This window comes from Acanthochromis polyacanthus, chromosome 10, assembly GCF_021347895.1.
Source record: "Acanthochromis polyacanthus isolate Apoly-LR-REF ecotype Palm Island chromosome 10, KAUST_Apoly_ChrSc, whole genome shotgun sequence".
NCBI lineage: Eukaryota > Metazoa > Chordata > Actinopteri > Pomacentridae > Acanthochromis > Acanthochromis polyacanthus.
In genome coordinates this window covers 2,817,330-2,840,487 of record NC_067122.1, presented here as the reverse complement: position 1 = coordinate 2,840,487, position 23,158 = coordinate 2,817,330, and the positions used below count along the sequence as shown (strand labels likewise).

At 39.4% G+C, this 23,158-nt stretch overlaps 1 protein-coding gene and 1 long non-coding RNA gene across 4 annotated transcripts in view; both read right to left on the bottom strand.

Moving 5' to 3' along the window:
- Positions 1 to 23,158, bottom strand: part of LOC110960409 (protocadherin-1-like) — a 295,344-nt gene that overhangs the window by 68,035 nt on the left and 204,151 nt on the right. The window lies entirely within an intron of this gene.
- On the bottom strand, positions 7,585 to 9,642 carry LOC127535902 (uncharacterized). The gene is made up of 3 exons (XR_007944784.1): positions 9,514 to 9,642; positions 9,284 to 9,365; positions 7,585 to 9,053 (listed from the first exon to the last, which is right to left on the bottom strand). It is a non-coding gene; the product is annotated as an uncharacterized LOC127535902 (long non-coding RNA).

The following is a 23,158-nucleotide window of genomic DNA, read 5'->3' as shown; positions in this document are numbered from 1 at the left end:
TTTGTGGTTGTTTTGTGTCTCTTTGTGGTCATTTTGCGTCTTTTTGTGGTTGTTTTGTGTCTTTTTGTGGTCATTTTGTGTCTCTTTGTGGTTGTTTTGTGTCTCTTTGTGGTTATTTTGTGTCTTTGTGGTTATTTCGTGTCTCTTTGTGGTTGTGTTGTGTGTTTTTGTGGCTGTTTTGTGTCTCTGTGGTTGTTTTGCGTCTTTTTGTGGTCATTTTGTGTCTCTTTGTGGTCATTTTGCGTGTCGTTACATTTATTTTGACCTGTTTTCTGTGTTTATAACATGATTGTGAGTGATTTATGGGCACCCCGTGCTATTAGCATCAGATTTTCTTCTCTGGGAGACTGTGAAGTCTCACGTCGCTGCTGCTAGAAGTTGAGACCAGAAAGAGGAGCGTCTGCAGGGCTCCGTTAGCACCTAGCCATATGTTAAACAGCAGCAGCAGCTTCAGGTCTTCTTATCAACCATCACTCAGCCGGCCAGCGCCATAAAATCCACCGTTCTTCACTAGAAATCGCCCGCGGTGCCTCTAAGACGCATCTGTCTCAACGAGGCTTTCAGGATCGTACACGACCTGCCAGATTTATTTTTATTAACTTCAAACTCATCAGCAGCTCAAAGTGAAGCTCTGCTCAGCGTACACCATCTGAGATCTCCTGCTAGGAGACGTGTACGAGCAGCTGACGGTGGCACACATCACCATCACCCAGGCCTTCACACCATTCCAGCAGGAGGTTCACACCCAAACCCTCGCTGCAGCTCAACATTTTAACCCCCGTGTCGTCCTGTGGCTCAAATTAACCCGTTTTAAAGCTTGATAATGTGGAAAAAAATTTGAATATTTCTTGGTGGAAATACAGAAATGTGAAAAAAATGTTTCTTTAAGAACATTTGGGGAAAAAAATCAATCATTTTTTGTGAATCTTCTTAAAGAAAACTGAACTTTTACTGATATACACCCCTTGTCAAAAGTTTTGAGACGGGTTCTAATTGATTTGAATAGGAAACTGTCTCAAAACTTTTGACAGGAGGTGTAAATGGAATCACTTTAGATATTTTTAGGATTTTTTGAAGATTTTTATATATTTTTGAAAATATTTACATTTTTTTAAATTTCTTGCCAAATTTTGGGGATTTTTTTTTTAATTAAAACTTTGAAGTGACACTTAATTTTCTTCCTGAAGATTTTGCAAATTTTTATAAATTTGGGGAATTTTTTGCTGAATTTTTAGATTTTTTTCAGACAAGGGAATAATATTTTTTGGTGAGGGTTAAAGACAAAGAACGACGTTGTGGGTCTTCAGGGAAAAGCCCAGACCTGTCTGTGGAGCAGGAGGGGATTTTTAGAGATCTTTGGCCAACACAGGGACAGCAGTGTCTCCACGTGCTCAAGAAGCTCAGAAAGACATTTTAACCCTCGTTTATAAATCAATCATCGAACCCATCCTCACCTCGAGCCTCTGAACCCCACTGGGCAGGAAAAACATCGACAAAAATCTTTCATCGCTCTGCAATAGCTGCTCTTAATGACTGAACACACTGCGCTGTGTTTTCTTCTGTGCTTTACGTGTTTTTATTGATTGCACTGTGTTCTTAATGTGTGAGGCGCTTTCAGTGTTTGACTGTAGTTTTTAAACTTTGTCGTCCAGCCGTGATAAAAGACCATTTTCTGGTTTAATCTGGAACAGGCAATAAAGTTATCGATTCTATGAGCAGCGAATGGGAAGAAATGAAAAAAGTACCTGTCCATCCATCCATCTGTCCGTCCATCCATCTGTTCGTCCATTAGTCCGTCTATCTGTCCGTCTGTCCGTCCATTGATCTATCTATCCATCCGTCCATCTAGTTGTCCGTCTGTCCGTCCATCCATCCATCCATCCGTCCATTAGTCCATCTATCGGTCCATCGATCTATCTGTCCGTCTAGCCGTCTGTCTATCTATTTGTCCGTCTATCAATCTGTCCGTCCGTCCATCCATCCATCCATCCATCCATCCATCCATCCATCCATCCATCCGTCCATTCATCCGTCCGTCCATCCATCTATTCGTCCATTAGTCCGTCTATCCGTCCATTTATCTATCTATCCGTCCGTCTATCCATCTATCCGTCTGTCCGTCCATTTGTCCTTCCGTCCATCCATCTGTCTGTCGATCTATTTGTCCATCTGTCTGTCCATCTATCGATCTGTCCGTCCGTCCATCCATCCATCTATTCGTCCATTAGTCCGTCTATCCGTTCATTTGTCCGTCCATCTATCTATCTATCCATCCGTCTATCCGTCCGTCTATCTATTTGTCTGTCCGTCCGTCCGTCCGTCCATCCGTCTATCCATCTATCCGTCTGTCCATCTATCCGTCTGTCCATCCATCCATCCATCCGTCCGTCCGTCCATCTATCAGCTTTAAACCATGTGAAGTGGCTGAAATCTTGCATGAGGTGCAGTCAAAAAAGATCTTACCTGCGGAAAAAAAACAGAAGAAAAACAGTTCCCATTAACAAATCTGTCTGCCATCGTCTCTAAAATATTCTCCTGGTGCAGCGGTGCTCTGCTCCCAGTGCTCCTGCAACACCTCCCGCTCTTTAAACGAGTCAAACAACATCTGCAGCGAGCCTGAATCTCCTAAACGGGGTCAAAACATCTTTAATATGAGTTCCATTTTGGGGAGTTTTATTTTGATGAGCTTTAAACTGAAAGTGAAGCTCTGCTCAGTGAGACCTACAGCATGAAAATCCTCCAGGGAGCGGCATCTGTGGAGCAGTTTTAACGTCTTTAAATGAGCAGACGTTTCAGAACCAGTAGTTAGATCTGACTTCGGCCAATCACAGCCCTCCTTTCCTTTCCTTTCTCTTTGCCGTCTTGATTCCACTTCACCGAGGGTCGCGCTCCACTCAGTTTTAGCTCTCCAGTTTCACACAAAAAGCCGCTCACAACTCGACTTCACTCCAACGTGTCGTCTCAGTTCAAGCAGAAAATGTATTAAAAAGGATGTTTGTGGTTGAAATGTTCAAGGCTGAGCAGTTAATTGAAATATTATCAGAATCTCACCGTGGTCAAGAGCGAAATCCAAATAAGAGGAGCTGCAGTTTTTAAATAAAGCTAAAATGTGGCTCAATATGCGATTAAAAATGAAGCCTGTGGAGCCGCAGAGAAGCCCTGAATGGAAATTAATATTCTCTGGACGTAATGGAGCAGAGTTGGTTCATAAAGCGGAAAAGAGACGCAAAAATGACCATTTTCACTCAAATTTGAACCCGTGTTTCCATCACAACACGAAAAATCAACATTTCTAAGATCTAAAATCCTGACAGTAAAGACACTTTCTGATCCTTTTCTAAACAGAAATAAAAGATCAGTATTTATACGAGTGAATATTACCTCACTGAAACATCCACAACCTGCATTTTAACCTACTCAAATATCTAAAATATGAATGTTACCAGACCGAAAACTGAATATTAGCGCACTAAAATATTAAAAACACGGAGATTAATGGACCAAAATGTCAGCAGCGTCACTACGAGCACATTAAAATGTCAAAAACCTGAACACGAATCGAACAAAATGTCAAAAACCTGAATAATAATGCACTGAAATGGCTAAAAAAATGAATATTATTGCAGTAAAACATCCATAACCTGCATTTTAACCTACTGAAATACCTAAAACATGAATGCTACCAGATCAAAAACTGAATATTAGTGCACTAAAATATTAAAAATGTGAATGTTAATGGGCCAAAATGTCAGCAGCTTCACATTAAAATGTCTAAATGTTGAACACGAATCAAACAAAACATCAAAAACTTAAACAATAATGAACTATAATGTCAAATATTTGCATATTAAGGCGTCAAAACGTAAAAACGCAGGATATTAATGCACCATAATGTCTACAGTTTGAATTTTAGTGCACTAAAATATAAAAAAAAAACATTATAATGCACTAAAATGTCAAATATACTGAATATTTACAAAATGAACATCTAAAAAGTGAATATTATCGCACTAAAACATCCATAACCTGAGTGTAAACCTATCAAAATATAAACCTAACACTATTTTAAATGTGGTTTTGGGTCAAATTTGAGTTTTTGTCACAATTTCAGCTGTTTTGTGGTGGTTTTGGTCCTTTTTGTGGTGGTTTTGGTCCTTTTTGTGGTAGTTTGGGGTATTTTTGGTATGTTTTGTGGTAGTTTTGGATATTTTTGTGGTGGTTTTGGTCATTTTTCTGGTTGTTTTGATTCTTTTTGTGGTGGTTATGGTATGTTTTGTGGTAGTTTTGGGCATTTTTGTGGTGATTTTGATCCTTTTTGTGGTAGTTTTGATTCTTTTTGTGGTGGTTATGGTATGTTTTGTGGTAGTTTTGGGCATTTTTGTGGTGATTTTGATCCTTTTTGTGGAGGTTTTGATTCTTTTTGTGGTGGTTTTGGTATGTTTTGTGGTAGTTTTGGGCATTTTTGTGGTGATTCTGGACCTTTTTGTGGTGGTTTTGGTCATTTTTGTGGTGGTTTTGATTCTTTGTGTGGTGGTTATGGTATATTTTGTGGTAGTCTTGGGCATTTTTGTGTTGGTTTTGGTATGTTTTGTGGTAGTTTTGGGCATTTTTGTGGTGATTTTGGACCTTTTTGTGGTGGTTTTGGTCATTTTTGTGGTGGTTTTGATTCTTTGTGTGGTGGTTATGGTATATTTTGTGGTAGTCTTGGGCATTTTTGTGTTGGTTTTGGTATGTTTTGTGGTGGTTTTGGGCATTTTTGAGGTGATTTTGGTCCTTTTTGTGGTAGTTTTGGTATGTTTTGTGGTAGGTTTTGTTGTGATATGGGTTTGGGTGTTTTCCTGGTATATTTGAACCTTTCATGGTAGTGTCCCAGATAGCAAACTATGGGTGAATCGATGTTGAATTTATGTTGAGACCTAACGTCGAAATTATACAGAAAGCGCAAGGTTGATAAAATGTTGAGTCAACGTTTGCTTTTCAACCATAAATCACACTTTACCCAGATAGCAAAAGATGTTAAATCAATGTTGAATTAGGGTTAAGAAGGTTGAATTGTGGTTACGGTTGAAGACTGATGGTTGGATCAACGTTGATTCAACAACATTTTGTCAACATTGAAGTTTGTGTTTAAAAGATACCATTGAATCTACGTTGTATTTTGGTTTAATTAAAATGTTTGACAGGTCAATGTTTAATTAATGTTGAATCTATGTTTGCAAACATGTAATCTATGTAAGCAAACGTTGACTCAACATTTTATCAACCTTGTGCTTTCTGTATAATTTCTACGTTAGGTCTCAACATAGATTCAACATTGATTCACCCATAGTTTGCTATCTGGGGTGGCTCTTTTTGTGGTAATTTTGGTTGCTTTGTGGTTATTTGGCATGTTTCTTGTGCTGAATTAGAGTTTTTGGTGCAATTTCACCCATTTTGTGATAATTTCGCATTATTTTGTGCTGATTTTGTGTTCATTTGTGGTAATTTTGGCCCTTTTTGGGAGGATTTTGGTCTGTTTTTGTGGAAATTTTCCAGCTTTTTTATTTTCAGTGTGAAGATATAACTCTGATCACTGATAAGTTAACACTGCCGATGAAGAACCAGGTGATTGTGATTAATGTTTCCTGCAGTGACTGTGTTTGCTTCAGGTTCTAATGGTGGTAAAGGCTGCAGTCTCTAACGTCTGGCTGCAGGCAGACGCTGATCTAACTGCAGGAAACTAGATTAAGTTCACAGTTTGTGCAGCAAACAAACTCCCCCTGACACCCCAACGCCTCCATCCACGCCCCGCTGAGACTTCCCAGCATCCATCAGGAGCCGTCCAGCTGCTCTGATCATCCTCACATCCACATTATGCAGAATGTCGGCGGGCGAGCGGGGCGTAGAACTGCACAACAGCATCAGTCATAGAACAGCAGAGGATGGAGGATCCCCGTCTTTCATGGCCCCCATTCTTCACAGTTTCCCGTTTCTCTGCTGATTCTGGGTTTTTTGTTGTAATCTTGCCTCTCTTTGTGGGAATTCTGTGCGTTATTGTTGTGGTTTTGTGTCGTTACGTGCACCGATTTTGCATGTTTTTGTGATGATTTTATGCCTTTTGTGGTGGTTTTGTGTCTTTTTGTGGTGATTTTGTGTTTTTGTTGTGATTTTTTGCACTTTCTTGTGAATTTGCATCTTTATGTGGTGATTCATCTCTGTACTCTGTACTTCTACATCTTTCTGTGGTGATTTTGTGTCTTTTTGTGGTTATTTTGTGTCTTTTTGTGGCGGTTTTGTGTCTTTTTGTGGTGATTTTGTGTCTTTTTGTGGTGGTTTTGTGTCTTTTTGTGACGGTTTTGTCTTTTTGTGGCGATTTTGTGTCTTTTTGTGGCGGTTTTGTGTCTTTTTGTGACGGTTTTGTCTTTTTGTGGTGGTTTTGTGTCTTTGTGTGGTGATTTTGTGTCTTTCCGTGGTGATTTTGTGTCTTTTTGTGGTGATTTTGTGTCTTTTTGTGGTGATTTAGTGTTTTTGTGGTGGTTTTGTGTCTTTTTGTGGCGGTTTTGTGTCTTTCCGTGGTGATTTTGTGTCTTTTTGTGGTGATTTTGTGTCTTTTTGTGGCGGTTTTGTATCTTTTTGTGGTGATTTAGTGTTTTTGTGGTGGTTTTGTGTATTTTTGTGTCTTTTTGTGGTGATTTTGTGTCTTTCCGTGGTGATTTTGTGTCTTTTTGTGGCGGTTTTGTATCTTTTTGTGGTGATTTAGTGTTTTTGTGGTGGTTTTGTGTCTTTTTGTGGCGGTTTTGTGTCTTTTTGTGGCAGTTTTGTGTCTTTCCGTGGTGATTTTGTGTCTTTCCGTGACGATTTTGTGTCTTTTTGTGGCGGTTTTGTATCTTTTTGTGGTGATTTAGTGTGTTTTTGTGGTGATTTTGTGTATTTTTGTGGCGGTTTTGTGTCTTTTTGTGTCTTTCTGTGGTGATTTTCTGTCTTTTTGTGGCAGTTTTGTGTCTTTTTGTGTCTTTTTGAGGCGGTTTTGTGTCTTTTTCTGGCGGTTTTGTGTCTTTTTGTGTCTTTTTGTGTCTTTTGTGTCTTTTTGAGGCGGTTTTGTGTCTTTTTGTGGCGGTTTTGTGTCTTTTTGTGTCTTTTTGTGGCGGTTTTGTGTCTTTTCGTGTCTTTTTGTGGCGGTTTTGAGCCGTCCAGCTGCTCTGATCATCCTCACATCCACATTATGCAGAATGTCGGCGGGCGAGCGGGGCGTAGAACTGCACAACAGCATCAGTCATAGAACAGCAGAGGATGGAGGATCGTGGATTCTTCAAAGTTTGCCTCTTGCCTGAGAGCAGCAGTGGGCTGAGAAGTAGGCCTCTCAATATTTAAGGTGAAGTATAGGAAACGTGTTTGATTCATTATTCAGCTCTCGCCTATTCTCTCCCTCTCTTTCTTGTGCTGCGTGACAGAGATAACGGCTCGGCTCCACGCTTTAATTCTTTTGCATCGCAGATTAGAAAAGGCAGAGAGAGAAAAAACACAATCCTGGAGAATATAGCATGCCTTTATTCCTGATTCTCTCACTGCGCTCTCTCTGCTTCTTATTCCCGTTTGATTAAAAAAAAAAAAAACCACTCGTGGCGACGCTGAGAAAGAGCCGCCGTCGTCTTGTCCTGATGCGACGTCGCTCCGCTCTGCTTCCACGCAACTTTTCTGGGTTTTTCTGTTTTCTCCACATTTCCAGCGACAACAAGGAGGAAGCTGGTTAGTTAACGGCCTGCAGCCCACAAACCGAAACAACACCAGAAGAAGAAGAAGAAAAAGAATCGCCAGAAATGAGGAGAAATCTCTCTCAGTAACGGGCGTGATGGGCATCCCAGATGGACTTCTGTTATCGTGATTTTGCACCTTATTGTGGTGATTTTGTGTGTTTTTGTTGTGGTTTTGCATCTTTTTGTGCTGATTTATCTCTTTCTGAAGTAATTCTACATCTTTTTTTATGTGATTTTGCACATTTTTATACTGATTTTGTGCATTTTTGTTGCAATTTTGCCCCTGTTTATGGTAAATTTGTGCGTTTTTGTTGTGGTTTTGCATTTTGTTGTTGTGGTTTTGCACATTTTTGTAGTGAGTTTTCACTTTTTCTGATAATTTTGCACATTTTTGTAGTGATTTTGCACCTTCTCATGGTAATTTTGCATTTTTTGTAGTATTTTTGCACCACTTTGAAGCATTTTGCATCTTGTTGGGATTGTGTACCTGTTAGCATGATATTGCATGTTTTTGTGCTGATTTTTCACTTTTTTTGGTAATTTTGTGTTTTTTTTGTTGTGGTTTTGCACCTTTTGTGGTGACTTTGCACTTTTTTCTAGTGATTTTTGCATCACTTTGTAATGATTTTGCACCTTTTTGTTGTGTTGTTGCATCTTTTTGTGTTGATTTTGCATCTTTATATGGTTTTATATTGTAATTTTGCTTGTCTTTGCCTGGTAATTTTGTGTCTTTTTGTTGTGGTTTTGCACCTTTTGTCTTGATTTAGTATGGTTTTGTGGTGATTTTGTGTGCTTTGTTGTGATTTTACACCGTTTGTGGTGTTTTTGTTGTAATTTTGCCTCTCTTTGAGGTCATTTTGTGTATTTTTGGTGTGGTTTTACATCTATAAGTGGTGATTTATGTCTTTCCAGGGTAATTCTGCATCTTTTTCTAGTGATTTTGACCTAGTTGCCTTGATTTTAGGTGCTTTTGTTGTGGTTTTGCACCATTTTGTGGAGAGTTTGTTGAAATTTTGCCTCTCTTTGTGGTAATTTTGTGTATTTTGGTGTGATTTTGCATATTTATGTCGTGATTTATCTCTTTTTGCAGTAATTCTACATGCTTTTGCTGTAATTTTGCCTCTCTTTGTGGTCATTCTGCGTGTTTTTGTGCTGATTTAACACCTTTTTGTAGTGATTTTGCAGTAATTTTTCCTGTCTTTGTGGTCATTCTGCATGTTTTTGTGCTGATTTAACACCTTTTTGTAGTGATTTAGGGTTTTTGTTGTAATTTTGCCTCTCTTTGTGGTCATTCTGTGTGTTTTTGTGCTGATTTTACACCTTTTTGTAGTGATTTTGCTGTCATTTTGCCTCTCTTTGTGGTCATTCTGCATGTTTTTGTGCTGATTTAACACCTTTTTGTAGTGATTTAGGGTTTTTGTTGTAATTTTGCCTCTCTTTGTGGTCATTCTGCGTGTTTTTGTGCTGATTTAACACCTTTTTGTAGTGATTTTGCAGTAATTTTTCCTGTCTTTGTGGTCATTCTGCATGTTTTTGTGCTGATTTAACACCTTTTTGTAGTGATTTAGGGTTTTTGTTGTAATTTTGCCTCTCTTTGTGGTCATTCTGTGTGTTTTTGTGCTGATTTTACACCTTTTTGTAGTGATTTTGCTGTCATTTTGCCTCTCTTTGTGGTCATTCTGTGTGTTTTTGTGCTGATTTTACACCTTTTTGTAGTGATTTTGCTGTCATTTTGCCTCTCTTTGTGGTCATTCTGCATGTTTTTGTGCTGATTTAACACCTTTTTGTAGTGATTTAGGGTTTTTGTTGTAATTTTGCCTCTCTTTGTGGTCATTCTGCGTGTTTTTGTGCTGATTTTACACCTTTTTGTAGTGATTTTGCTGTCATTTTGCCTCTCTTTGTGGTCATTCTGCGTGTTTTTGTGCTGATTTTACACCTTTTTGTAGTGATTCAGGGTTTTTGTTGTAATTTTGCCTCTCTTTGTGGTCATTCTGCGTGTTTTTGTGCTGATTTTACACCTTTTTGTAGTGATTCAGGGTTTTTGTTGTAATTTTGCCTCTCTTTGTGGTCATTCTGCGTGTTTTTGTGCTGATTTTACACCTTTTTGTAGTGATTTTGCTGTCATTTTGCCTCTCTTTGTGGTCATTCTGTGTGTTTTTGTGCTGATTTTACACCTTTTTGTAGTGATTCAGGGTTTTTGTTGTAATTTTGCCTCTCTTTGTGGTCATTCTGCGTGTTTTTGTGCTGATTTTACACCTTTTTGTAGTGATTCAGGGTTTTTGTTGTAATTTTGCCTCTCTTTGTGGTCATTCTGCGTGTTTTTGTGCTGATTTTACACCTTTTTGTAGTGATTTTGCTGTCATTTTGCCTCTCTTTGTGGTCATTCTGTGTGTTTTTGTGCTGATTTTACACCTTTTTGTAGTGACTTTGCTGTCATTTTGCCTCTCTTTGTGATAATTCCGCGTGTTTTTGCTGTGGTTTGTCGAGCACATCTTGTCCTGATGTGAAGTCACTCTGCCTTCGCTCTGCTTCTCGGCGAGTTTTTTTTTGTTTTTTTTCGCCGCATTTTCTTGACATTTCCAGCGAAAGCGAGGAGGAAGCTGGCTAGTTATCGGCCCAGAGCTGCTCTCAGAGGCCTGCAGCCCACAAACAAAAGCAGGAAGCAGATGAAAGGCTGCTGCTTTGATAGCAACAGAAATAAGACAAGGAGAAGAAGAATGAGCCTAACCTCCCTCTCATCAGCACCATCGGTCGCTTCCACTGCCCATCAGCGCCTCTTTTCTCCCTTTCGGGGAGGCGAAAAGATGAAATTAAAAGAAATCTCTCTCGCGCAATCCAGAGCATAATTGGCTTCCTGGACCGACTTCAAGAGCTGGGGGAAATCTTTGACAAAACCATACATAAATAAATCCATTTTCCTGCCTTTCTGTCTCCCCGGCAGAAAAGGCCTCGTTATAAATGGAAATGAGATTCTCCTTACTGGCAAACGCGGGCCAGGCCGAGGATCCGCTTACAAAGGAGACGCTGTGAGGGAAGGCCGGGACCGAGGCCAGCGACGAGAGGCAGCGGCCAACCCGCCGACTGAAGGGAAGGAATCGGAGAGGAATCACTGCGAGCCGAGATATGACGGGAGTCTGTGTGGGAGGTTTGAGCTGAGAGACGCTCTGAGTGACAGCAGAGAGGAGAGGTGAATTTATCTGTTTACGTACGGAACATATCGGCCCGATTCCACCTGGTTTTAACCTGAAAGCAGCAAAACACAGCAGCAGGTTGGAAAGGCCTCTGATCTCCAGAGAAAACCGTCAAAATGACACCGTTTATTAGAGCTACAAAGTGTAACAACTGTTAAAAAAAACTGTCAAAGATGCAAAATCAGCACATAAAGACAGAAAATCACCACAAAAAGATACAAAATCACCACAAAAAGATATAAAATCAGCACAAAAAGATACAAAATCACCACAAAAACACAAAATCACCACATAAAGACAGAAAATCACCACAAAAAGATACAAAATCAGCACACAAAGATACAAAATCAGCACATAAAGACAGAAAATCACCACAAAAAGATATAAAATCAGCACAAAAAGATACAAAATCACCACAAAAACACAAAATCAGCACATAAAGACAGAAAATCACCACAAAAAGATACAAAATCAGCACACAAAGAGTCAAAATCACCACAAAAACACAAAATCACCATAAAAAGATATAAAATCAGCACAAAAAGAGACAAAATCACCACAAAAACACAAAATCAGCACAAAAAGATATAAAATCAGCACAAAAAGAGACAAAATCACCACAAAAACACAAAATCACCACAAAAGATATAAAATCAGCACAAAAAGAGACAAAATCACCACAAAAACACAAAATCACCACAAAAAGATATAAAATCAGCACAAAAAGATACAAAATCAGCACAAAAGAGACAAAATCACCACAAAACACAAAATCACCATAAAAAGACACAAAATCACCAAAAAAAGATACAAAATCAACACAAAAAGACACAAAATCACCACAAAAACACAAAATCAGCACAAAAACACAAAATCACCACAAAAAGATATAAAATCAGCACAAAAAGAGACAAAATCACCACAAAAACACAAAATCACCATAAAAAGACACAAAATCACCAAAAAAAGATACAAAATCAACACAAAAAGACACAAAATCACCACAAAAACACAAAATCACCACAAACACACAAAATTACCACATAAAGAAAGAAAATCACCACAAAAAGACAAAATCAGCACAAAAAGAGATAAAATCACCACAAAAACACAAAATCAGCACAAAAAGATATAAAATCAGCACAAAAAGAGACAAAATCACCACAAAAACACAAAATCACCACAAAAAGATATAAAATCAGCACAAAAAGATACAAAATCAGCACAAAAACACAAAATCACCACAAAAAGATATAAAATCAGCACAAAAAGATACAAAATCAGCACAAAAACACAAAATCACCACAAAAAGATATAAAATCAGCACAAAAAGAGACAAAATCACCACAAAAACACAAAATCACCAAAAAACACAAAATCACCACAAAAAGAAAGAAAATCATCAGAGAAATGCTCAAAATCACCAAAAAAAGATACAAAATCACCACAAAAAGACACAAAATCACCACAAAAAGATTCAAAATCACAACAAAAAGACACAAAATCACCACAAAAAGACACAAAATCACCAAAAAAAGATACAAAATCAACACAAAAAGACACAAAATCACCACAAAAACACAAAATCACCACAAACACACAAAATTACCACATAAAGAAAGAAAATCACCACAAAAAGACAAAATCACCACAAAAAGACACAAAATCGCCACAAAAAGATAAAAAATAATCTCAAAAAGACTTAACATCACAACAAAGACTTAAAATCACCACATAGAGAAAGAAAATCACCACAAAAAGACACAAAATAATCTCAAAAAGACTTATCACAACAAAGACATAAACACCACAAAAAGACACAAAACCATCATAAAAAGATGGAAAATCACCATAAAAAGACACAAAATCACCACAAAAAGACAGAAAATCATCAGAAAAAGGCTCAAAATCACCAGAAAAAGATGCAAAATCACAAGGAAAAGACATAAAATGACCATAAAAAGTTGTTATAGAACCACAAAAAGAAGGAAAATCACCACAGAAAGAAAGAAAATCATCAGAAAAAGACTCAAAATCATAACGAAAAGACACATCAACACAAAAAGACTCCAAATCAACACAAAACCACCACAAAAAGATGGAAAGTCACCAAAAAAAGATGTAAAAGATCCACAGAGACGTAAAATCGCCACAAAAAGATAAAAAATCATCAGAAAAAAGGCTCAAAATGACCCGAAAACGATGCAAAATCACCACGTAAAGATATAAAATCACAACAAAAACATAAAATCACTACAAAAAGATTCAAAACTGATCTCAAAAAGACTCAACATCACAACAAAGACATAAAATCACCACAAAAAGACACAAAACCATCACAAAAGGATGAAAAATCACCAAAAAAAGATGTAAAATCACCACAAAAAGATCAAAATCACCTCCATCTGGGGTCATTTTGCCATTTTAAACTAGTTTTGAGTCATTTTTGATCATTTTGAAGAAATTCTGGGTGAATTTTTGTAAAGTTTCAGTCATTTAATGTTTTTGCCATACAAGCAAAGAGAAATTTCAGGAAAAAGCCACTTCAGACGACATTTGGTCATTTAAAAACAAATACTGAGTCGGTTTTTAGACGGATTCCTGTCATTTTAAACAACTTTCACTTCATTTAAGACACATTTTTATGACTTTAAACTCACGGTGAGTGATTTTGGACTAATTTTGGAGCCAGATTTGAATCCTTTTGCTCAGTATTTCAACATTTGAAGCAAGTTTGAACTGACAGAAGACATTTCTGAGTTTTATCTCAACACAATTACTGCAGCTGATGAGTTCAGATTCATTTCTAAGCGACTGGATCCAGCCTGTGGAGGTTCATCGGTAGGTTTCCAGTGGTTCTCCAGCGTTCCTCTCCTTCATTTAATCCGGCTGAAGCCTCTCGTCTTCTCTCTAAGTCCTCCAGCCTGACAGCCTCCTCATCCCTGAACCTTTCATCGGGACTAAAGTGCTTCCAAACGCAGGTGACTTTATAAAAATGACACCAACGAGCGCGTTCTGATCCTCTTTAGCATAACTCCCACTGTTGAAGGTCCAACAGCCTCATCTCACGTTCAAGCCAATAAAGATTCTCTGTCACCTTCCAGACGACGTGTACGGGAAGTTTAAAGACACCAAAGAGAAGGAAAGAACCGAATAAAGAGGGGATTATTTAAACCTGCCGATGGCTTCAGGTTCAGTCTTTGTTTTCTGACTTTAAACTGTTCAGATTCTCTTCTTCTGACCAGAAAACGTCCAAAGACAGTGGAAAATTGGGAGTATTTATATCAAAAATGACTTAAAATTCATCCAAAACAACATAAATTTGCACAAAATGACAAGAAAATGCTAAAAAAGGATTCAAAATTTGCCTGAAATGACATAAATTTGCACAAATCGACACTAAAATTGTTCAAAATGGTGTAAATCTGCTCAGAACAGCTGAATTAAAGATTAAAAACTGCTTCGAAATGTGTTTGAAACGATCACGAGAGGAAAACCAAAGCTACTGGATGAATAAATAAAAGCAGCACGGCTCAGAAACAGAGAACAGAGCAGCAGGTTGTAGGAGATCCATTCAGCATGGAGAAACATCTTTCTGCTGATGACGATGAATTTGTCTTTTTCTAGTTATTTTCAGTCTATTTTTGGTCATTTTTGTATCTTTTGGTATTTTTTCTCTATTTATCATCATTTTGAGTCTATTTGTGGTCATTTTGCATCCATTTCTAGTCATTTAAGTCTATTTCTGTTCATTTATTGTGTATTTTTGGTCATTTTTGCATCTTTTGGTCATGTTTTTGTCAATTTATCATCATTTTCAGTCTATTTATATTTTTTGTTGATTTATGAACATTTTCTGTCTATTTATTATCGTTTTGCATCCATTTCCAGTCATTTTCAGTTTATTTCTGGTCATTTGGTGCCTATTCATGATCATTTTGAGTCTATTTCTGGTCATTTTGTGTCTATTTATGATCATTTTCAGTCTGTCTACGGTCATTTTTGTATCTTTTTGTCATTTTTCACCTGTTTCTGGTCATTTTGTGCCTATTTCTGATCATTTTCAGTCTATTTATGGTAACTTCTGTTTCTTTTTGGTCATTTCCCGTCTGTTTCTGACCATTTCGTGTCCATTTCCGGTGATCCATCATTGCGGTTTGTTGCAGATCAGGAGCAGCTTCACCTCCAGAAGGATGAAAACAAACATTGGAGATGCTAGATGTTCAGTTGTAGCCGTTAAATCTCCAACCAGGACGTTTCTAGGTGACCCCAGACTTTAGGACAGCAGGTGGAGCTTCTATGGTCTGTCTTGAATCTCTGTCACACCTTTAGAGTTGATCAGGTAAATAACTGATCAGTGGACTCTCAGGAAGCTAACGGCTGGACGCTAATGGCCGGACGCTAACGGCCGGAAGCTAACGGCCGGAAGCTAACGGCTGGAAGCTGCCTCTAACCAGCAGCGTCTTCATGTCCGTCCTCCCCGTAGAGTCCACGGCGGCGTCCCTCAGAGGACTCGGACGGACGACGAGTCCTCGCTGAGGTCGCCCACTCTGCCGGCGACTCGAGGATGACGAGGACGATTTAGCGCCTGAACGCTCGTCCTGTCTGCAAACAGCACGGAGCAAATTAACTTCAGAAAGACGAGGGGGAAGTTGGAGCTCCCTGCGGGGAAGTTAGGAGGTCGCAGATGTAGAAAAGAGGAGATACGAGAGGAATTAAGAGCACAGCGACTGGGAATACCAACGGGGACTGCTGGGATTCTGGATCGGGAAGCGTGGAGAAACTGCACAAGAATTAAACCGAAAAGTCCACGTTTATGGTTTAAACAGACTCAGACAGAGACAACCAGACCTAAAAAACAACCTCCAACTGCTCCAATTAAACCACAAGAAGCTGAAAACAGCCTCTAAACGGACCAGGAAATGTAGAATTTATGAAATATCTGCCTTTAAAACCTGTAAAACTGTAGATACCTGACCTGCACCTTCATTATCATTCAGTTTAAAACAACTACAACATTAGAAGGGTACAAATCAACACAGATTTAAATTTTACACAAAGTTTGAGTATTTTTGGTCCAGATTCAAGTCATTCTGGACACATTTCATAACACGTTTTCTACAAACTGAGTCATTCTGGACAAATTTGGAGTCATTTAAGGCAAATTTCTGAGCAATTTTGGACAAATTTGAAGTAATTAAGTTTAAAATCATTTTGGACAAACTGAGTCAGTTTGGATGCATTTTGTGTGATTTTGGACGAGTTTTAAGTCATTTTGTACTCGCTTCGTTGAATAAACAATCCTAGAAATGCTTCTTTTTTTATGGTTTCCATCATTCTAACTGCTGCCCAGATGTTGCAGGACTTCAGATTAAAAATGAAAAACAGTGAAGAAAAATAATGACAAATTTTTAGTACTTTTAGACGAGTTTTGGGCCATTTTGGACAAATTTAGTCCGTCTCCACATATTTTATTGGACAAATTCCAAGTAATCCTTGAGAAGTTTCAAATAATTTTGGATAAAATAAGTCGGCTTGGACACAGTTTGTGTGATTTTTGATAAGATTTGATTCATTGTGGAGAAGTTTGAGGAACTTTAAATGATCTGACTCATTTTGAGGGAATTTTAAGTCATTTTGGACGAGTTTTGCAGAATAAATAATCAAAGAAATGTTTATTTTTTATGATCTCTGACATCTTAAGTGTTTCTTTCTGCATATATGACATCTCATTTTTATTTTAAAAAACCTCTTTAACTGTGAATTACTGGATTATCAGAACAGATGTTGGTTTCCTGTCAAAGATGAGTGAATTAAAGCTGGACTTTAAAGGCTGCAGTTTGTGTTTTGGATGCAGTAATAAACAGAGACCTGCAGAACCTCCACTGATATCTACCAGAACCTTCACCTCAAAACGAGCGACAGAAGAGCAGAAAACAACGGAGAGAAATCCTGTTTCTGGAAGCGAGGAGATGTGCAGCTCCTGCAGCATGGAGGTGAGTCATCGGAGCGAAACTCTGCTGGATCACAGCGAAGACCTCCTGACCTCTGAGGAGAAACTCTCAGCAGAAAGCTCCTTATGCTGATTCACTCCTCCTGACACGTCTTTCTGTCTGGACTTAATGAACTCGCCGTGAACTCGCTCTGACTCACAGCTTGATGAGTTATTCCTCCTGTTGTCTCAATCAGCTCCAGCGCTGCAGATGTTGATCAATAAAATAATAATCCAAGAAATTCCTTGTTTCTTATTTCATCATTTCTGCTGGAACCAACTCTGAGCTCACAATCAAGACGTTTCACCAAAATCTCTTCATTCCGCTCGTCTCGGTTTTAAAAAAAATCGCCAAAAATGAATCGTTTGCACAAAATACAATCCATAAAAAGCAAAAATTTTGCACTTCTTTGTGCAAACATTAAAGCATTAGTGACTCAGCTGCAACCAAGAGTCCCCTGAAAAAATTCAAGGTCATTCTGGACACATTTTGAGTCATTTTAGGCTAATTTTGAGTAATTCTGGACAAGTTTCAGGTGATTCTGGACAAAATAAGTGCATCTCTGCATAATTTGTCTGATTTTAGACTAGATTTAAGTCATTCTTGACACATTTTGAGTCATTTTAGGCAAATTTTTAGTCTTTTTTTTCAGTATTAAGTAACTCTTGACAAACTGAGTAAGTTTGGACATATTTGGATCAATTCTGGGCAACATTTTAAGTCATTCTGGAACCATTTTGAGTCATTTTAGGCAAATTTTGAGTAATTCTGGACAAGTTTCAGGTGATTTTGCACAAATAAAGCGCGTCTCCACATATTTTGTGTGATTTTGGATCAGTTTCAAGTCATTCTTGACATATTTTGAGTCATTTTAGGCAAATTTTTTGTATTTTTTTAAAAGTTGTAATTAATTCTCGACAAACTGAGTCAGTTTGGACATATTTAGATCGATTTTGGACAAGATTTAAGTGATTCTGGACACATTTTGAGTCATTTTAGGCATATCTTTAGTATTTTTGGACAAGCTGTGACTAGTTCTGGTTCAACAAAGCTGCAGGATTTTTTTGCTGAAAAAAATGTGACGTGAGCAACCAAAACTCCCAGGAAATGCTTCGTGTTGAGAGTAAAAAGGCTTCATCTCCTCAGATATTCTCCGGTTCTTCACCAGCTGCACACTTGATACCATAAACAGGCTCTTCTTTAAGTGGACGGAGTCATCAGAGGGAGAATAATTCCTGCTCTCGGCCCCGAGGACGTCCACTCAGCCGGCAGGGGTCGGAGGTGGACGGGAAATGGACAGGAAGTGGACCGTGGAGGACCGCTGGTGTCTGAGCGCTACAACTGGAGCAGAAGAAGATCTCGCCTCTGGACAGCTCTTCTTCTCCTCGTCACAGTCGTGTCCCCGAAGCCTCTCGCATCCAACGCTCACATCCAGCCGTGTCCTCAAACCATCGCCGCCTGACGAGATGCGAAGTGAAAAGCTGCTTCGTCTGTGTGCAGCTCGCGGTCCGACGCAGACTCCCGAACCCCTCAGCGTCGCCTCCCAGGCTTGGCCACGCCCACCGCATCCGGCCGGACCAATCGGACGCTCCGGGTCGCGGAAAGCTAGCCGGAGTTCAGACCGGAGGCGAATGTACGAAACACGGACGCCAGACAGAGATGAAAAACATCACTTCTACTGCTGTCAGCTCCAACAGGACTCAGTAACGGCAAAATCCTCTCAGATATGATACAATAAAACACCAAATAACAGACGTAAAAATGAAGAAGAGCCACAGAATACTTCTAAATTACTCTGGTTAATCTCAATAACGGACACACATAGGAATAATTTCCTTTTCAATCCCGGCTTGATTGATCAAATTTAAGCAGGTGAAGGTCATTAAGCAGCTTTAAGGCTTCATCATTAGCTAATAGCTAATAGCTAATAGCTAACATAATGTTGTCTGCTCACCAACGATCTGTGTTTTTTTATCTAGTCTTTGCCTTCAGGTGGAAATTAGTGCAGTTAGTCGGCATAATTTTGTTTCTCGCTTTTGTGATTTTTTTTGTCTTGTTTTTGTCGTTTTTTCATTTTTTTTGTCGCTTTGGAACTTGTAACATGTCTTTTTGCCATTTTTTTGTTTTGCATTTCCTTTTTGTCTCGCTTGAGTTTTTTGTCTTATTTTTGTCATTTTCTGCCTGGTTTTGTTACTCGTTTTTGAGGCTCGTCTTTGTCGTTTTGTAATTTTTTTGTCTAATGTTCTGTCTCTTTTTTGTTTTGTTTTGTCTTTTGTCTCATTTTTAGTCATTTTGTTTCCTGTTTCGTTGTTTTGTTACTTGTTTTTGTGGTTTTGTGTCTCGGTTTTGTAATATTGTGTCTCGTTTTTGTCATTTCGTGTCTCATTTTTGTAATATTTTGTGTCGTTTTTGTCGTTTCTTGTCTTAAACTCGTATGTAATCTCACTTCTCTGCTGTTAAACTACTTTGATGCAGCAGCTGTGGCTTTAAATCTGCAGCAGGAAAACAGAACGATGGTGCAGAATGTGTGTTATGTAGTGAGATGATTCACAGTGTGTGTGTGTGTGTGTGTGTGTGTGTGGCGGGCATCACAAACATCATGTCGGCCTCGGCGTGCGTGCGCGCGCGTGCTGGCGGTGCATTAGCAGCACCGGCAGCAGCACTGACCCGTGTTCGCCTCCGTGTGTTTTTATCTCTCTGTGTGACCCGCATCGTAAATACAGCATCCTCCGCTAAGCTGTGCGTTTTGCAGCGCGTGGGCGTGCTGCGCGTGCGCGTGTCTCCGTGTGCTGTGAATTATGAGCAGCAGCAGCCTCGGCCTGACCCGATCCGTGTTCGGGCTCCACCGCTCCGTATCTTGCATATCAATGCCCTGGTTATCTGCTCTAAGCGTGTGCGTGTTGCGCCTCTTCCTTTGCGTGCGTGCGCGTGAACCCGGCCGGGAGGTTAATTGAGGGGAGGGCCTCTAAACCGTTGCCCGGGGAAACGCTCTCCTCATCGGTTATTCGCCTCCACACTCCGAACAAACAAACTAACGCCGGGATCCGCTCCGAGCTCCGGGAGGCGGCGGTGGAGGAGGGGCCCGCCGTGGGTCGCCGTGCCCGACGACGGAGGCTCCTGGCCGGGCAGGCGGGCGGCGCGGCCCCCCTCTGGTCCCCGACCTTCTGGAGCTCAGACAACAAGCTAATCCTGATAGCACAGAGGAGGAAGATAGGAGAGGATTAACCTCACACACTCCCTCTGCTCCTCTTCATCACACACTCCCTCTGCTCCTCTTCCTCACACACTCCCTCTGCTCCTCTTCCTCCCACACTCCCTCTGCCCCTCTTCATCACACACTCCCTCTGCTCCTCTTCATCACACACTCCCTCTGCTCCTCTTCATCACACACTCCCTCTGCCCCTCTTCATCACACACTCCCTCTGCTCCTCTTCATCACACACTCCCTCTGCTCCTCTTCATCACTTACAGTCCTCTGCTTCCTCCTCCTCCTTTTCATCATCTACTCCTCCTCCTCCTCCTCCTCACTCTGCTCCTCCTTTTCTGAGCCTCTCCTTCAGTTTCTCTCATCCTTTCTTTCCTCTCCTCCTCTGTTTCATCTCTAACTCCTTCTCCTCCTCTTGTCTTCTTCTACCACCTCCTCCTCTGCTGCTCCTCCATCGTTTTCTCCTCCATTTGCTCCTCTTTTCTCCTCCAAACACTGCCTGCAGTTCAGCTGAAAACTGAATTTTTGTCAGGTGACTGTTGGTTGCAGCTCAGTCATGAATAGTTTAAAATCTGCATCAAGAAGTGATTTTTTTTCTTTTTTTACAGAATCTGTTTCATGCAAAGGGTTTATTTTTTGGCTTTTTTTTTTTCATTTTATTTTTTAGAATTATTATTAGAACCGTAGAAAGAAGTGTTTTTGGTGAAAGTTCAGCCTCAGGTCCAAACGTCTCAGATCATTTCAGGAATCTCTTTTTATTTTATTTATCTGATAATTGGTGTAATTTTGGTCATTCTTGAAGACAGCGTATCTTCATCTGCCTCCTCCTCTTCCTCCTTCTGATCCCCAAATCTCCTCCTCATCCTTTTATCCCAGCCTCCCGTCCTCCTTCCTCCTCCAGGTGTAAACAGGAGATTAGAGGAGAGGAGGAGGCATCAGGACCACGATAATGAGCAGGAAAACAGAGGAGAGAAGGAGGAGAGAAGGAGGAGAGATGGAGGAGGTCAGGACCTTCATCATCCTCATCATCCTCTTTGGTTTCTCATCAGCAGATCATTTTCTCCTCATCCTCTCTTTTCTTTTCCCTCCATCTTCTTCTACGTTCATACAATCCTTTTAATTTCCTCCTCTTCTTATTTTTACTCCTTCCATCCTCCTTTTCTTCCACTAAATCAGCTCCTCATACGACTAAACAACGTTCTCAGTCCTGCTCTGAGGGAAACTTATTTCCTGCTGAAATATATTATGAACCCTGTAAGACCCAAATACAGAAAAAAACGAGCCAATAAATAAATAAAATTATTAATAAATATTACTAGCATGATTATATATTCTAATAATGTTATTATATTATTATTAGAAATGTTGTTATTAATAAATAAAATAAAGGATAATATTATATATATAAAATCAAACTAAAAAATTGAAATAATAATAAGAATATATGAAAACAAATATAAAAGAAAATGAGCAAAAAACAAGAGAAAAAATAAAACAAATGCAGAAAAATGAGCCTATAAATAAATATACTTATTAGCAAATATTATTATTACATTATTATTAAGAAATAAAATAAAGAATAAATGTATATATATATATATATATATATATATATACATATATATAACTAAAAATACTAATAGTAATAATATATAAACCCAAATATAGAAGAAAACGAGCAAAAAACAAGAGAAAAATAAAACAATTACAGAAAAAAATTTGCCAATAAATAAATAATAATAATTCTTATATTATTATTAGAAATATTATTATTTATAAATAGAATAAAGAAGAAAATTATCTGGTACTAAAATATACAAAATCTACTAAAAAATCTGGTCCTCCTGGGGTACATGTGGATCTTTTCTATGAACTCTTTGTCTTTCCTGTGAACAGCTGATCATCACACTCCTTCGTCCGTCCACAGTCTAATCTGAGGAAACACGGTGACTCCTCCTGTCTGTACCATCAGTCTGAAGGTCTCTGAGCTATTATGGGATGCAAACCCTGATCTCCAGCTGCTCATCTTCACCTTCATCTTCCTCCTCTTCCTCCTCTTCTTCCAGCTGAACTTAAACCTTAAATCCCTCAAAATGTAACCGAGACTCGGTTTAGTGTACGGGAGGCTGGACTTCAACCTCTGAGAATCCTCTGTTTACTCTTTCCCTTGTTTCCCCTCAACTCCTCCTCTTCCTCCTCATCCTCCTCTGCCTCCTCTTCATCATCCTCCCTTCTTTTATCTCCACTTCTTTCCCTCCTTTAGACATTTTCCCTCCAGGTGACCGTTGAGTTGATACAAGGGCTGTAAGTCAGCAGGCTGGAAAGAGCTTTAGTGTGTGTTTGTGTGTGCACAGTGTGTGTGTGTGTGTGTGTACAGTGTGTGTGTGTGTGTACAGTGTGTGTGTGTGTTGAGGAGTGGATTATCCAGGTTCCAGGACTCGGCGTTCGCTTGCAGCCGAGCGGAAAGCTTTAATGAGAAGTCGCTATTTACTGAGGACAGAGTGGGACACACACACACACACACACCCCACACACACACCCCCCCACAAAAAAGACAATAACACACACCGACACACACCCCTACTTGTAAACACGCACACACTAACCAGAGCAGTAATGGGATTTGGAAGGTTTTCTCTATAAACCAGTCTGTCCTCTGTCTCCTCATTAAGGAGCACTGTCCAGACCCGTGCACACACACTGTACACACACATACACACACACTGTACACAAACACACACACACACTCAGAAAACACACTGCTGGCTCTTCGGTCCTGCAGACTTCTGGGCTCAGTAATTATTTGGAAGCTCTGTCTCTTTGTCTTTTTGTCCGGCTGAGTATCCGTGTGTGTGTGTGTGTGTGTGTGTCACGTGTCCGTGTGTCTTGTATGTTGTGTGTTATATGTTGCGTGTTGGCTCGCTGCTAACAGTAACAGTCTGTTGGAGGTCTGGATGATGACAGCAGCAGATAGTTTCTTTTTCAGCTCAAACTGCTGGCGATCCAGAAACATCCTGTGAGGTTTATTTTTTGTTG